This window comes from Elephas maximus, chromosome 26 (genome assembly GCF_024166365.1).
Source record: "Elephas maximus indicus isolate mEleMax1 chromosome 26, mEleMax1 primary haplotype, whole genome shotgun sequence".
In the NCBI taxonomy this organism is placed as follows: domain Eukaryota; kingdom Metazoa; phylum Chordata; class Mammalia; order Proboscidea; family Elephantidae; genus Elephas; species Elephas maximus.
In genome coordinates, this window is record NC_064844.1 from 43171119 (window position 1) to 43184825 (window position 13707).

Genomic DNA, 13707 nt, shown 5'->3' on the forward strand with positions numbered 1-13707 from the left:
GATATTGACTGTTGTCTCTGAGGCATCAATAAGTTATTACATTTATTTATTGTATTTTTGTTTACTACATCCTGTATTTTTCTTTTGTTTTGATATGTCCAGGTAGGCTGGACATGTGTGTTACTCTGGTTATTGGCATTGTGTGAAGCTGTCACCTCCTGTGTCCAGGTGGTCAGAGCAGCTATTGGATGTGTGAGCCCAGGAGTCTGTTCACTGTTCTTGTGGGGGTATGGTTGTTCATGTTCAGTTGTCCAGGACATTGGTCACTGAGTGTGTGGTGCAGAGATTCTCATCTATAGTCCTAGGTGGGCAGGGCTGCATGGGGATGTTCAGAGCAGACACAGATCTCTGGTTGCAGTGGAAGGCAATGTGTGGGGCAAGGCAAGGGGCTGTCAGCTGCCTCTGGTGCCTGGATGGAGGGCTTGTCCTGTCCACTAGAGCATGTAGGGGCAGGGGGTATAGTGCATCTGGTCCTTGGGTGCCTGGTGCTGTTGGCTGGAATGATTGGGAGGCACCACTAATTCTTAGGCCCCTGTCGTGGGCAGCTAGATGGAGTGGGTAGTACTGCCAGCCCTCAGGCCCCTGATGTGGGTGAGTGAGGTCCTTTCTTAGGGGGTGGGGCAGTGTCATATATCACAAATCTGCAGCTGCCACTTGGCTGATGCATGTGAAAATGGGCTTCAGGAGGATGCCCTGCTTGTTTTGTTCTGGTGAAGGTGTGTGCTGTTGGATGGCCCTCAAGGCACTGGATGGGGATGAAGGGTGGAGGTGAAAGGTGCTGCAAGTCCATGAAACCCCTATACCAGTGGCTACGTGACGGAGCAGGTGTCTCCAGACCTGTCATGAGTTCCTGGCTTAGGGGTGTGGTGTTGTTGAATGCTGCAGGACTGCTGTTGGAGTGGGATGGGGAATAGGTGAGGGGAAGAGAGTGCTCCTTGGTGGTGAAGCTCTGGGGGGAAGAGTTATGGTGCCAGTGTGTGTGGTGGGTTAGGAGCTTGCACTTAACTTTGCAGGTCTGGTGCCGCTCCTGTTTGGTTCCGGAGGTGTGTGAATATTCATTACTATTTGGCTGCACCAGATGGGGTGGGCCTCAGCTTGGGTTATTGCTGCTTGCCTCAACCTGTGTGCATTGTATGGATTCAGCTAGCAGGATGCTGGTGATCCTGTGATCCATAACTCCCCATTTCTGCTGTTTCTGAATTGTCTCTCCTTCCACCTTCTGCTCAGTCAGATAATTCAGCTTTGTTTTTTGATGATTAGGGTTCCTAGACCATCATAGATATTCAATTTACTTGTTTTCTTGGGTCTTTGTTGTAAGAGGGACAACACGAAGCATCTGGCTATTCCACCATCTTGGTCCTGCCAGGACTCTTACTTTACTTCTTGTCCACCAGCAAGTTTAGACATTCACAGTCTTATGAGGCTTTGGGGACTCTACCTTAGCCCTGTAGCTGTGACTAGTGGTCTTGTTAAACTCCTCCCCCCCCCAAGAAGTTGCCGGTGCTTGGGTCACATGCTCTTCATATTCCTGGGAGTTTGGGTATCATATTTTCTCTTTTTATTTAAAATATGTATTTTTTATGATTATAAAACTAAAGTATGCTAATTATACAAAATGTGAAAAATATGGGGGAAAAAAAAAACTAGCCACCATACTACTATTTAGAAAATATCACTTTTATAATTTGAGCTTTTTCCTTTCAGGTATATGTATTTTTAATATAAGGAAAATACCACTCGTAACCTTGATTTTTACTTTTAGTTATGTGGATCATGAATATTTTATCATCAAATATACTTAAAAACATTGTCTTAAACAGGTGTGTTTTCTTGTGTCAATATATTATAGTTTATTTAACTAGTCCCTCAATGGGACATTTAGGTTATTTCCAATATTTTGCTATTATAGATAACACTAATGAGCATCCTTACAGATGATTCATATGATTCTTTGCATATATCTGTAATCAGTTCACTATAGCAACTAATTCCTACAACTGTAGTTGAGAGGTCAAAGGGCATGCATGTTTTAAAGCTTTTGCTGGGTGTTGCCAAAATTATTCCCGGGAAGGTTCACCAAATTTTGTTCCCATCCCCAGAGTATGAGAGTGCCTGATTTTGATGGATCAAGTGATCTGAGGAAATGCCCACCCTTCAGATTCACCACTGTATTAAGAAAAAAAAAAAAGGAATTAGAAGATGTTTCACTTACTACTGCTGTGTAACAGCTTACCCCGAAACTTAGCAACTTAAAACAACCATTTTATTTTGTTCACATTCGTGGGGCAGGAATTCAGGAAGGTTCAGCTGGGTGGTTTTTCTACAGGGTCTCTGATGTGTTTGCTGTCAGAAGTCAGCTGGGGTTGCAGCCATCTGAAGGCTTGACTAGACTGGATATCTAAGATGGCTCACTCACATGGCTGCACTGGTCCTCAATGCTGCCTGGGAGCTCAGCTGGGGTTGTAGGCTGGAATGTCCACATGTGACCTCAGCATCATGGTGATCTCAGGGTAGTAGGGCTTCTCACAGGGCAGCTGGCTTTCACCAGAGTAAGTGCTCCAAGAGATCCAAGTGGAAGCTTCATGGCCTTTTCTGACCTAGCCTTGGAAATCATATGGTGTTACTTTTCCCATGCTCTACTGGTTGAAGCAGTCATAAGTTTGTCCAGGTTCAATGGAAGGGAACATAGTCTCCACCTTTCAATGGGAGAAGTGTCAAAGATTTGAGGGTATTTGAAAAAATTCCCACAGAAGATATTTTACATGTAGGCATAGCCTGGGGTGGTATTAGTGATACATTCACCAACAATGGTACTCAAGTTTTGAAGAGACTTATGTCTAAGAAGGTATCCAAAGACCAAGCTGGATATGTAAGACAGCTGTCATGATGGCTCTTGGGTGAATGTTCTGTGTGCATGTGGGTAAGCATGAGCAGGGTTGGAGATTTGTCAGCCAATGTGAACAACAGTTAAGAACCCAGGGGTCTGGGTTTGAGCCCTGTTACTGAGCTGGGATTGGCTGACAGCTAAGTCCTAGGCAAGTCTGACATCAGGAAGGGAGTTCAGAGAGCACAAAGTCTGGTGAGAGGGCTCAGCTTTTTATGCCTTCCATGGGGAGTAACCTGGGCCCCAGCAGCAAACCTGACATCCGTGACCAGCAGAGGAGTGGTTAATCCACTGCACCCGCTATTTCTGCACTAAGGGTGCCCCATCCCCAGTACTAGGGTAGAGGAAGGAAAGGAGATGCACCTGGCTTCCTGTTCTGACTACTAAATTTCAGTGAGCCTGAATGTCAAGGCCTGATTTGATCAACCATGGCAAGATAGTAAGAAAAGGAGAAATCCCAGAAAGCTCTGGGAGTTACCTGTTTTCATTGGTAACTCAGTCTAGTTTGGGGCATCCATGATGCTATCTCACCTTAGGTATCATCCTTGACTCAAATCCTTTAGGCACCCTAATTTACCTTTATTCCCGACTGGACAGATGATCCAGCTGTCTATCAGGGTTCATGGGGCCAAGATTCTGTCCCCAAGATTTATGATTCTTCATGATTCCTTGGATCCATATCAACAATATCCTGTGTGTTTCTCTCCAGAATCACCAAATATTGGTTAGGAGTCGAGCCTACATCCTATCAATTGACTGTCTTATTTGCAAGGCGCACAGCAGGGCAGTATGGATCAGAATCTTCTGGGGACCTTTTCAGAATACACATGGCCAGGCCCTGCCCTGGACCTGGGGAATAAGAGTTCTAGAGAATGGGGAAGAGGATTTGGCATGTACATTTTGAAACAATTCTCTGCCAATTATGATTTTACCCTCTCCTTCAAGAGCCACTGGTTTAGAAGGTGTTTTATTTTATACCTGTCACCTCAGTTGATCTTCATAAAAGGCAAGGCAGGTGTTATTATCCCTGTTTTACAGAAAAGGAAACAAACATATAGAGGTTAAATAACTAGCTTGTAAATATCAGAGCTACATTCGAACTAAGAATTTCTGACTCTTGAATTCATTCAGCCAGTTCCTTTCTGTGAAGACTTCATGTCCACTCTCTTTACCCTGGGACTGTTGCTGAAGTGACTGGCAGACATTTTGTTGGACTGTGTTGGTAACTTTATGGTCCAGAGAGTCTAGGGCAAGGAAGCTTTGGAACTTGGACTGTACCTCCTGCTGGATACTCAGTGGCACCGTCCTATCTGATTAGCTTGCGAGTTTTGGCTGCATTTGGATTGTGAAGGTGACACCTCCTCTGGTGGGAATGCTTAGGGCATTAAGGATGCACAACACAACTCCAGTGAGGCTTCAGTCCTCTAGAATGAAGGTTTGTGGGAAAAAAACAACAGAACAAACCTTTATTTTACACATCAAAGTGCTGCTAGGGGAGGAAGGCTGGTCTGCTGCTTAGAAGTGAATCTGGGCAGGAACCAACTCTTAAAGTCCAGGATGCATTCTTTTGATAGAAAGTACAAGGGTATACCTGGAGTAAAATCCTCCCTTTCTCTGTATCAGAAATAGTGAATGCTAACTGTTGTTGTCATTGTTGTGTGCTGTTGAGTTGATTCAGACTCATAGTGACCTTATAGGACAAGGTAGAACTGCCCCATAGGGTTTCTATGGCTGTAATCTTTATGGATGCAGACTGTTACATCTTTTTCCCTCGGAGCAGCTGGTGGGTTTGAACCACTGACCTTTCAGTTAGCAGCTGAACGCTTAACCTCTACACCACCAGGGCTCCTTGAATGCTAACTGGGCATCCTCAATCTTGTAACTCTGGTAATAAAAACACCAAGGGTGAGAACCACAGTGTAATAGTTAAAAACGAAATGTAAATGATCACCTCGCATGATTTACAGCACAAAAACCAAGCTCAGAGAGGAGGTCTGTCTAAAGTCAACCAGAACATAAGTGGAAACGAGAGAACTAGAACCCAGGGCTCTTCCTGACCAATTTGGGCTTGTCCCATTATGCCACCCTACAGCTTCCTAGGGCTCCAAATGGTCGGGTGGGTGAGAGATGGTTACTCTTAACCCAATCATATTATTTCCAGTACATAGGACCCATATAGTACAAATCAGGGCCAGCATTTTCTCACTTCTAATGTGGCAAGTTTTCAGTTTTGAGCCTGGAATGCCATTCCATTCCTCTTCCTTTGGCAGTGGGATGAGCTATGGGTTAAATAGGATGTCTAGTACTGGCCTGGTGAGCTTTGAATGCTCAGAGAGGCTTCTGAACCACTTTCCCTGCCACACAGCCTAAAATGACCACTGGTTGTAAGCTGCCTATGCTCCCAGCTAGAATGTAAAGCAATATGCTGGTTTTCTGTGAATGGCCCCCAGGCCTACGGCTTCTAGGCCCTTTGATTCCCTCCTTGGAGTAATGCAGTTGTGGTTGGGCTTGCTGGTAAGGCTGTTTGTTGGGAGTTTGGTTTAGATGCAGGCAGAGTATCCAGGGGTAGAGAAAGCATTCCATTCCCAGGAACTGAGGTGAAGACAGGATTTCACAGCTCCCTTAGTGGCCCAGCTGCTGAGAGGGCTGAGGGCATCCTCATAGAGTGGCTGCACCTGCCGTTGGATGTGTGTGGTCCCTGGAAGTTCTGCCTGAGCCTGCTGACCAGTGGTTCAGGGTAGGAGATGCCCACCACTCTGTCCTGCATCAGGGACACTTGGGGCAGAGCTGCTTTCTTCCTTCACTGCAGGGAGGGGGCTGGTAACCATTTCACAGCTCACTTATTGCTAAGCCCACCCAGAGGCAAAACTCTACCATCTTTCTAATGCCTACTAGTGTGAGAGACCCTTGACATCCTGAACTGTTTGAATGCCGAAGGAACATATAATCATGAGTAGAATAAGAAAGCTCATCACCCAGTTGAAGGAATTTAGTAAACAACTAGAACAGGTGGCTTTTACTGAGGTAGAACAAAATGATGAGGCAGAAGAGAGCTTTAGTGGAATAGAACTCTTGAGGAAAACTAGAGAACAGCATTGACTTTTTAAAGCAACAAATAACTGACTTCTTAATTTAAGAACATTAACAGGCAAACTTTAAAAGAGTCTGGTCACTGCTGGGAGTCACATTAGTGTTCTGGATGATCATATGGGAGAAATAGTTTGGAAAGTAAAAACACAAAGACGTGGAGATCATGAGCAGAAAGCTAAGACATATAACTATGAAATCTAATATGAAAAACAGGTGTTCCAGTGCAGTAGATGGAGAAATAATAATTAAAGAAATCATAGAGGAAACATCTCTTGACTGAAGAAGACACGGTCTTTAGTATGAAAGGGCTCACTGAAGGTTCCAGATGGTTGCAAACAGACATCCCCTGGACAAGTGGCTGATAGAAAAAATGGGTCATTTACAAAAGAAAGACCTTTAGATTAATTTGCAATACTGGAGGCCAGAAGACTGTGGAACAATATTTACCAACATTGAAAGAAAAGGATTGTGATCTAAGAATCTTACCCCTAGACAAGGAGATCATCATCTCTTGAGGAATTTTAAACATACAAGGCTCCAGTGAGCATTTAACCCACATCCCATACACAAGGGCGAAAATGGGAAGAGACCATAAAGATTACTGTAGCCATCCCTCCACCAATCATATTTATTTGTCCCTTCATAAGTGTGTGTGTGTGGTGCTGGTGTGATAGGGAAGGGAGTCATAATGACAAGAATGTTAAGGAAAATTGTTAAAACATTGTGTGGGCTTCCGAAGGTTTTAATGCTTATTCACTTTTATAAATGTTTACTGAAGAATTGAATTGGCCTTAATAAATATAATCCCAGGCCTGTATGAGAGGGCTCCAAGGAAACCAACTTTGCTGAGTGACATTTCCCAGTGGGAGAAATGAGACATAGTGGTATACAGCTGGACGTCTCTGAGAAGTTCCCACCCAGGGTTGCCAGATTTAGCAAATAAAAATACAGGATGCCCAGTTAAATTTGAATTTTAGGTAAACAAGAACAATTTTTTTTAGTATAAGTATGTCCCAAATATTGCATGGGTATCCTGTATTTCATCAGACAACTCTATTCCCACATCTACTCTCAACCTGGAGCCAAACTAGGGAGCTACATTTGTCAGGGAGCTTGGGATGTCAGCTATAGATGGTACCTTCAGCTGGGTTCTCCAGAGAAGCAAAACCAGTGAAGCATTTTTATCTATCTATCTATCTATCTATCTATCTATCTATCTATCTATCTATCTATCTATCTATCTATCTATCTATCTATCTATCTATCTATCTATCTGTCTGTCTGTCTGTCTGTCTGTCTGTCTGTCTGTCTGTCTGTCTGTCTGTCTGTCTGTCTGTCTGTCTGTCTGTCTACAGAGAAAGATTTATATCAAGGAAATGGCTCACTCGGTTGTAGAGGCTGGAAAGTCCCAGGTCCATGGGTCTGTCTGGAGACTTCTCCTGACTCCTGTAGCTGCAGGGGCCGGTGAACCCAAGATCCAGATCATGGAGGCTGACAAATCCCAAGATCTGCAAGCAAGCTGCTAGCTCAAGTTCCAAGAACCAGAGGTCAGATGAACAGAAGCCAGCTGCAGGACCCAAAGCCAGCAAAAGCCCATGAGCCTTGCCAAAGAGTTCACCCATATTGGATCCCATCATGGAGGAGATTGCATTATATCAGATCTCATCATGGAGGTAATTACATCATTATACAACTACCAAACTACATCATAACCGCTAAGCCATGAGAATTACTGCCCAGCCAAGTTGACATACAACCCCAACCATCACAATCCACCCCTAGTCAATGTGGTACCTGTACATATCTCTTGAAACCATACATAATCTCTGAGTAAAGACAATTATGATACAACTAACACATGTGCAACTGAAAATGCACTAGCCCTGTTTACATCTTATATTTTAAAATTGAGGAAGGCACACAGAAAAGGAAGAAATACTCATAACAATTACAGTCCTCATTTCTGCAACTGGTCACGTGGTCATAACTGGTATTTAGAACTACCTTCTCCCAACAGCCATTCCATATTGCCTTTGCCCTCAGCAGGCACCTCGGCTGGTCAGTGTTCTTTGCCTGTTGGGGTGACCCAAATCTTCATTCCTGAAGGGTCTGGGCCATTAGTAGGCATGTTGGAATTGGGTTGCTGTGGTTTTCCATTGCCTTTAATCACAGGACATGGTAGTACTGGGATATCTTAAGGTATCTCCTATATTCCAGGCATACTTTTCTTTACCTCCATTATGTAATATCAGTCCGATTTCCTCTTGGTAATCAGGATCAGTCACACCAGCCAGCATTGCCTGTTGATCAAGAGGCATAAGTGGCCAGATGGCATGCTTAACTTCCAGTTCAATGGAATCAGTGATGAGTCTCCAGGTAGGAGCATTCCACCCTTTGGAATGAAGACCTCTAGACCCACAGAGTATAGGGTCACAGGGACAGGAAGCAAAAATTTTACGGGTGCGTCACTAGGGGTAATAGTGAGTGGTGCCACTCCCATTTCCACCCATGGATTCCTGGACCCATGAATCCTGGCTATGGGAGAAACAACACCATATATTGGATGTTGGTTTAGAACATAAGCAGCCTCCTGGAGAACATTACTCCAACCCTCCAAGGTACCGCCACTTGCTGGTGCTGTAATCGTGTCTTTAGAAGGCTATTCTATCAAGCCATCTGCTTCAGGATGATGGGAAACATGGTAAGACCAGTGAATTCCATGAGCATGTGCTGCACTGCATTTGCTGTGAAGTGAGTCCCTTGATCTGAAGCAATGCTGTGTGGGATACCAGGGCAATGGATAAGGCATTCTGTAAGTTCACAGATGGTAGTTTTGGTAGAAGCATTATGTACAGTGAAGGCAAATTCATATCCAGAGTAACTATCTATTCCAGTAAAGACAAAACACTACCCTTTCCATGATGAAAGCTGTCCAATGTAATCAGCCTGCCACCAGAGGCTGATCACCTTGAGGAATTTTGTCATATTGGGGGCTTAGTGTTGGTCTCTGCTGGTGACATATTGGGCACTCAGCAGTGACTGTAGCCAAGTAGGCCTTGGTGAGTGGAAGTCCATGTTGCTGAACCCATGCATGACCTCTATCTCTGCCACCATGGCCACTTTGTTCACAAGCCTATTGGGCAATGACCAGAGTGACTGGGAAAAGAGGGCAACTGGTTTCCACAGAAGGCATCATCCTATCCACTTGATTGTTAAAGTCCTCCTCTGCTGAGGTCACCTTTGGTGAGCATTCACATGAGACACGAATATCTTCACTTCTTTGGACCATTCAGAGATGTATATCCACATACCTTTTCCCCATTCCTCCTTGTCTCCTATTTTCCAATCATATCCCTTCCAAGTCCCTGACTATCCAGCCAAACCACTGGCCACAACCCATGAATCAGGATACAATTACACATCTGGCCATTTCTTCTTCCAAGCAAAGTGAACATCCAGGTGTACTGCTCGAAGTTCTGCCCATTGGGAAGATTTACCCTCACTGCTGTCCTTCAGAAAGGTCCCAGAAAGGGGCTGTACTGCAGCCACTGTCCACTTTGGGGCAGTGCCTGCGTATTGCACAGAACCAACTGTAAACCAGGCACTAATTTTCTCTTCCTCAGTCAACTGATCGTAAGGAACTCCCGACACGGCCATAGGTGCAGACTGAGAGATGGAATGTGACGTGATAGGATTAGAGACCACGGCCATTTGGGCCACTTCATTGTGCAATTTACTTGTGCCATCTGGTCCTGCTCAGGCCCAATCTCGTATATACCACTTCTATTTAATGATAGAGTGGTGCTGTGCATGTCCAACTTTATTGTTCTGTGGGTCAGACAATATTCAGTTCATGATGGGCGGCTCAGGCCACATGGTGATTTGGTGTCCCATGGTTAAGCGTTCATTCTCTACTAAGTCCCAGTAACAAGCCAAAAGCTGTTTCTCAAAAGGAGAGTAGTTATCTGCAGAGGGTAGCAGGGCTTTGCTCCAAAATCCTAAGGGTCAGCTCTGTAATTCACCAATAGGGGCCTACCAAAGACTCCAAAATGCATCTGTATCTGCCACTTCAAACACCATTGGATCAGCTCTCATATAGCCCAAGTAGCAGAGTGGCTTGCACAGCAGCCTGAGCCTGTTGCAGAGCCTTCTTTTTTTCTGAACTTCACTCAAAACTAGCAACTTTTTGAGTCACTTGATAAATGGGCCGGAGTAGTACACCCAAATGAAGGCTATGTTCCCTCCAAAATCCAAAGAGGGTCACTAGGTATTGTGGCTCCTTTTTAGTAGTGGGAGGGGCCAGATGCAATAACTTATTCTTCACTTTAGAAAGAATATCTCTACATGCCCAACACCACTGGACCCCTAGAAATTTCACTGAGGTGGAAGGAGCCTGAATTTTTGTGGGATTAATTTCCCACCCTGCAGCATGCAAATGTTTTTACCAATAAGTCCAAAGTCATTGACGCTTCCTCCTTACTGGTCAAATCAGGATAATGTCATCAATGTAATGGATCAGTATGATGTCTTGTGGAAGGGAAAGGTGATCAATGTCTCTCTGGACTAAATTATGACATAGGGCTGGAAAGTTGATATAGCTATGAGATAGGACACTGAAGGTGTATTGCTGGCCTTGCTAGCTGAAGGCAAAATGCTCCTGGTGGTCCTTTGAAACATATGGAGAAAAAGGTATTGGCCAGATCAATAGCTGCATAGCAGGTACCAGGTGATGTGTTAATTTGCTCGAGCAATGAAACTACATCTGGAACAGAAGCTGCAATTGGAGTCACTACTTGGATAAATTTTCAATTATCCACTGTCATTCTCCAAGATCCATCTGTTTTTTACACAGGCCAAACAGGCAATTTGAATGGGGATGTGGTGGGAATCACAGCCCCTGCATCCATCAAGTCCTTGATGGTGACAGTAATTGCTGCAATCCCTCTGGAGATGTGGAATTGCTTTTGGTTTACTATTTTCCTAGGCAAGTCAGTTCTAACGGCTTCCACTTGGCATTTCCTACCATAATAACTCTTACTCCATATGTGGGGGTTCCGCCAGTTGCTGAGTATATCTATTCCAATTATGCATTTCAGAACTGGGGAAATCACTACATGATGGGTTTGGGAACCCATTGGACCTACTGTGAGATGGACACAAACTAACATTTCATTAATAACCTGACCTCCATATGCCCCCACATATGTGGACCACAGTGACATTTGAGTCTCCTGGAATTAGTATCAGTTCAGATCCAGTATTCACTGATCCCCAAAAAGTCTGATTATTTCCTCTTCCCCAATGAACAGTCACTCTTGTAAAAGGCTGTAGAACCCTTTGCGGAAGACCAGGAGAAAGATTAACAATATACATTTTTGGCAGTATAGTGGGACCCTTCTTCAAGGGGACCCAGCCTCCCCTTCATTCAAGGGGCTTTGGGTCTTTAAACTTGCTCAAGCCTCGGAATTGATTAAGGGGTCCTTGACTCTGTATTCTGGCAATTTGAGTTAGACTGCTGTTCACTTGACCTAGAATTCTTTTGCTTGTATGGATGAAGTAAATATTTCATAAATTTCCTATCTATTTCACTCCCAGGGACACCATGACTAAGTACCCAACGCCGTAAGTCCATATAAGTCAGACTATTCTGATTACTGCTCTGACACTGCTGTCCATTATGGTAACCACGCCTACCTTGTCATTGTCGATTGAGTGATGCCACTTGGCTCCTACCACCACAAGTTCCAGTCAGCCCCATTATAGTTAGATGTCTTAATTCAGCTGGGGTAGTTCCCACTGTTAAATCTGACTTACCTAAAATAGCAATCGTAGCAGTCTTCAAGGATACTGGTGCTCCCTTCACAAATTTGTTCTTCACTGTTGTGGCAAAAGATATGTCTTCTGGGCACTCCATGTGTGGTTCTGTGGGTCTAACCTGAAAAATCCACACTAACGTGCCAATTTCTCTAAGCCTTTGGATACCTTCTTCTACATTATACAAAGGCAGGTCTGGTACTTCAGCTTGATTTAGAGTAGGCCACTGTGTAATTCATGCTTCAGTGACCCAACCAAATAAACTATTAGATCCTTTCCTGACCTCTTAAACTGAAACTTTGAATGAAGAATCTGTGCTTAGTGGACCCATATCAATAAACTCAGACTGATCCATCTTTATCTTCCTTGCACCATTATCCCACACCCGTAATAGCCATTCCCACACATATTCCCCAGGTTTTTATTTGTACATAATATAAAACTCAAGCAGCAATTTTGGAGAGTAGTGTACCTCCTCCTGGGTCACACTTTGTACTTTACCTTTTGGGGCTCACTGGGACTTAAGTCTAGTTATAGGTCTAGGAACCAAAATGGATGGTGGTGATGTGTTTTGAGAATATTCAGCATTGCCTTGTAAGGCATCTGCTTTAGGTGATGCCCCAGGCAATGACTCAGACAAAAGTTCTTTAGACATAGCTGGGTTAATCTTACCAAATGTGGGTGGAGGGGCTAATGGTTTTACTGGGGAGCATGGCTTAGCAGACAAAGATGGAATAATCTCTTCAGATGGGAGTGAGAGGACTGGTTCTGTTAGCAGGAGTGATTCCACAGAGTTTCGGGGCTCAGTGTCCCCAGTTCCTGATTATCAGCTCATATGTCCCCACCCCAAGTTTCAGGTTCCCATTTCTTCCCAATCAATGCCCTCACTTTAACTTCAGACACCTCTAGAAACTCTGGGTTTTGTTTTTGGCAATATCAGCTGTGTTACTACAAGAAATAAGGCTTTCTTTCAAGGCACAAGTGGAAACTTTGAGGTTGTTTATGCAGCATTTGAGCTTTGACTCTGAAGCCCTGAGCTCTTCTCTTTCTTTCACCACTTTGTTTAGAAAAGTAGGACCAACCAACCAGGTTCCTTATACTTCTTATGATGATAAAACTGTAGAAAGACATCAAACATACAATCACCCAGGGCCTTACCTTTCACCAATACCTGATGTATTGGTGGTGATATTTTGCATATTTGAATTGTCACCACATACCATGCCATTTTGAGTCGGACAATCATATAGTCTACTATGCTGGGAATGACAACTCGAAGAGGAATGGTTTTGCATTCATTGTCAAAAAGAACATTTCAAGATCTATCCTGAAGTACAATGCTGTCAGTGATAGGATAATATCCATACGCCTACAAGGAAGACCAGTTAATATGACTATTATTCAAATTTATGCACCAAACACTAGGGCCAAAGATGAAGAAATAGAAGATTTTTATCAGCTGCGGCAGTCTGAAATTGCTCAAACATGCAATCAAGATGCATTGATAATTACTGGCGATTGGAATGCAAAAGTTGGAAACAAAAAAGAAGGACCAGTAGTTGGAAAATATGGCCTTGGTGATAGAAACAATGCCAGAGAATGAATGATAGAATTTTGCAAGACCAACGACTTCTTCATTGCAAATACCTTCTTTCACCAACATAAACGGCGACTATACACATGGACCTCGCCAAATGGAACACACAGAAATCAAATTGACTACATCTGTGGAAAGAGATGATGGAAAAGCTCAATATCATCAGTCAGAACAAGGCCAGGGGCCAACAGTGGAACAGACCATCAATTGTTCATATGCAAGTTCAAGCTGAAACTGGAGAAAATCAGAGCAAGTCCATGAGAGCCAAAATATGATCTTGAGTATATCCCACCTGAATTTAGAGACCATCTCAAGAATAGAT

General features: G+C 43.8%; 1 pseudogene; it reads right to left on the minus strand.

The window, feature by feature from the left end:
• Positions 1-243: 243 nt before the first annotated feature.
• Positions 244-13707, minus strand: part of LOC126067948 (uncharacterized) — a 39601-nt pseudogene continuing 26137 nt past the window's right edge.